General features: G+C 35.9%; 1 protein-coding gene across 1 annotated transcript in view; it reads left to right on the top strand.

Moving 5' to 3' along the window:
• LOC106881920 (uncharacterized) overlaps nucleotides 1-3,595 on the top strand; it is a 13,274-nt gene that overhangs the window by 3,552 nt on the left and 6,127 nt on the right. Inside the window, exon 2 of the mRNA XM_014932443.2 lies at nucleotides 762-950. The gene's annotated coding sequence lies outside the window, so the exon portion shown is untranslated. The remainder of the gene's footprint in view (nucleotides 1-761; nucleotides 951-3,595) is intronic.

Here is a 3,595-nt window from a genome sequence, read left to right as displayed (position 1 = left end):
ATATATATATATATATATATGTATGTATGTATGTATGTATGTATGTATATATATGCAGTTAAATGTATGTATCTGTCTGCAATAATATAACATAAAAACAATTCTCCATGTTAGAAGCTAACTGGATAAAAGTAATACGCATTTATAGAAGTATCCTCAAACTTAAACTTCTCAAAATATGCAGTTTAGAATTTCTTCATAGTAATCTGATAACACAAACGCTATTTGAACCTTAGTCTAGCCTATATTATAAGACCAACTGATTTATCTACAAATATTCTTTAGTGACCCATTAAACACATAGAATCTCGTCACCGGAATTTAATTTTACACAACTGTTTATACCTATATTTGCTCGCCTGACTGAACTATAAACAATAACAATATTCCCATATCAAACCGCAATCAATTTCCACACCGTAATTTCTGTAAAACTACTCACTACAAACACACACTTTCCTCGCATCTTCCTCTCTCCTCACTTCCAGCATAAATATTTTGTATCATTAGTTTGTTGACTGATACAACAAATATAGCACCCAATGCATTTGTGAACTATTAATAATGCACACTTCTGCACTTCAATATAAGAGCAATTATTAGCACATCAGCTAAGTAACATCACTTTAAGCCAATTTACGCAGATATCCTCACCACACACAACAACACATACACCAAAAACAATTGTAAACGTGTACGTAAATGCTACACAGCATAATATGTCTGCAAAATACTTATTCTGTTAATTATGTTTATTTCAGGTTGTAATGTGAACCGTTGATTATTCAAGGGGAGTAACTTGCTAGTTTGATGTACTAGCCCTTCCATGACAAAGAAAAATTCACTGTTCAATAAGGTTTTCCTCTTACAATAGCTCAAAGAATACCACTGGTAGATATTATCTGGACAACTCTGAAGATTGTCAAAATAGGTAGCGATAACAACATAAGGTAAGTCATATATCTTCCTCTTAGCATAAATTTTAAGTAGGTCTTTTTACACATGAGATAGTGTGTGTGTGCGTGCGCGTGAGTGTATGTTCGAATGTGTGAGGTTATGTGCGGGTAGATGATGTATTCAAATTTTCACATTAGCACACATTAGCGCATGCTCAGAAGACCAGCAAAGATTTATGCTGAGCCGCGACAGTTATTTTGATTGCTGCCATAAGAGACGAACTATGCGATTTGACAATTGTTCAGAGAAATTATTTTGCTGGATTTGAAATAAAGTGTAATGGTTCTGCCGTTACTAAGATATTATATCACCACGCAAATACTATAAATTCGCCTCGATATATATATATATATATATTTATATATGAGCTTACGAACTCAAGATCATACATACTATTATTGCGGTACAAATGTTTAGAATTACTTCCCTTGGATACTTTTATTCTTAACCTCTTCCCTCTACCTACCTCCTACTTTCTCTTATCCATCTAGCTTAGATTTCCTTGAAATGCACAGTTCATCTTCCTTGTAATCTTTTCTCCCTCTCCTCCTTACGCCCAGACGTATTAATCCCACATCATGCATTGTCTTCCTGTGATTTTTAACTACAAATGGCGTTTTGCTTTATTTTCAAATGTTTCAAGAAATTGCCCTGAGTCTAATGTAGCCGTATTGTGGATTGGAGGCTGGTTATCGTAGGGAGGGAGTCGGATAAGCATAAGATCGATAAGCACAAAAATGATTACTAATAATAAAATATTGAAAACAACCCAAAGCATCACAAACCGCTAGCACAAACTTGCAGAAAATTGCTTACAGTACGTCGAAAGTTATGTGGAGAAATCACATCATTTTTTTATACCTCTCTTTATACATCTTACCCCATCATACATAACACACACTTGATATGTGTCTTAAAATATTTAATGGCAGTAATACCTTTAAGAAACATTTTTCTAATCACCAAAATTTTAAAAATTCTCCTAGAATAATGAAAGAAATGTTAATAAGCTTTCATCCGCCTGTCAGCCATTTGCAATGAGTGGATGACAACAAAACTATAGCGGTGGTGTGCCACCCTGGCAGTGGATCGCAGTAACACGAGGCATCACAGCCAGAAATACAAGTTTTATGTATGGCAATTCTATCCATCAAATTATATACAAATATACAGTTGATGTGAAAGAAGATAAAATTGAAATACTGTAGCCAACCGTATAATGTAGTTTATATCTAATTAATCTTCAGTTTCATATTTTATTCCAATTTATTGTCACAGCTTTGTATTTACATGCACACGATCATGCATTACCCTCTACAAAATCACAAAGCCACTTTAAAATAGTGTTTAATGAAACGTACTAAATTTGTTTTGTTTTCCAGAAAAATATACTTGTAAGATAGGGACGCGTCTTAACCCATCAGTAAAAACTCACACGCACTCTTTCTTAATAGTGGAAGTGAGATAATTCACCTCTATCGTGAAAGAGTTACTCACCTTCACGGAAGCGGAAGTTTGAAGTGGAGGCTTGAAAGAGTTGTGTGAAGAAAAACAAAAATTAGGCTGATCAATCCCGTAAAATGTTTAGTGAAAACAAACAATATTAGTCAGCATCAGTATTGAGTGCTAAAACTTCTAGAAGAGGGAAGGGTGATATTGTGGACGCGGTGGTGGGGGTGTCACAAGTAGAGCCAAATTCTAAGACGAACACCTGCTTCCGGGCTGCATCGGAGACGTCATAGATGATGAGTGGCTTTGTCGAATGGAAAGCTTCTTTAGTGCTTCTAATTAAACGCGCGTGCGCGTTCAACGAGTGTGTGTGTGTGTGTGTATGTGTGTGTGTGCTATCTATAACGGACTGTAGCGTATTTGATGATGTTATTTTTTTTGTTTTTGTTTTCAGTTTGCTATTTGTATTTCTCTTTGCCTTTCTTGTTGATGGTTGCCTGGCGCACCCCTACATGTGTGTATGTTGTTGTTGTGGTGGTGGTGCTGGGGGGGGGGTCTACTTCAGCTGTGCATCTGTTATTAAGAAACATTGCTGAATACCCCTAAAGACCCTGCGAAGAGGTGGAATTCATGTTTTGGGTTAACAGTAAACAGTCAATACGGCATAGTCACTGGTCAACGAAACAGAGGTTGTGCCGTCCAACAACAACGGCGTTTGCATTAATCTTCAATTCCTTCCAGTTCTCCAGAATGTTGGTTTTGTTCTGTTCAATTATGTCAGATGTCGCACAACGAAGGTGTCCGCTTTTTGTTAAACGCATTCTATCGCCTTTTGACGTGAATTTAGTCTTTGCTAAGTGTCGTTTAAGATTTAGTGTTTGTCTTCGGCTGTTATTAATTTGTGATTCTTTAATTATTTTTCTGAGATTTGATGACAGGTGGACGATTGGAAGATATCTTTAGAATTATGGTTAACAACAAATGGAATATTTATATTTTTACTTTCGTTTTTTCGGCTCATTATGAGAGTTTCTAAGCCAGACAGAGACTGGGGTCTATTTAGCTTTGATTATGCCATGATTTACTGTGTTTTTCGAATATTTTTATTTCTGAAGGAATATATTTTTAATTCTACCTGTCATCTCTCTCCCTCTCTCTCTCTCTCTCTCTCTCTCTCTCTCTCTCTCTC

This window comes from Octopus bimaculoides, chromosome 7 (genome assembly GCF_001194135.2).
Source record: "Octopus bimaculoides isolate UCB-OBI-ISO-001 chromosome 7, ASM119413v2, whole genome shotgun sequence".
Classification (NCBI taxonomy): Eukaryota; Metazoa; Mollusca; class Cephalopoda; order Octopoda; family Octopodidae; genus Octopus; species Octopus bimaculoides.
The sequence above is the reverse complement of the archived record's forward strand: the minus strand, read 5'-3'. Positions and strand labels throughout refer to the sequence as shown.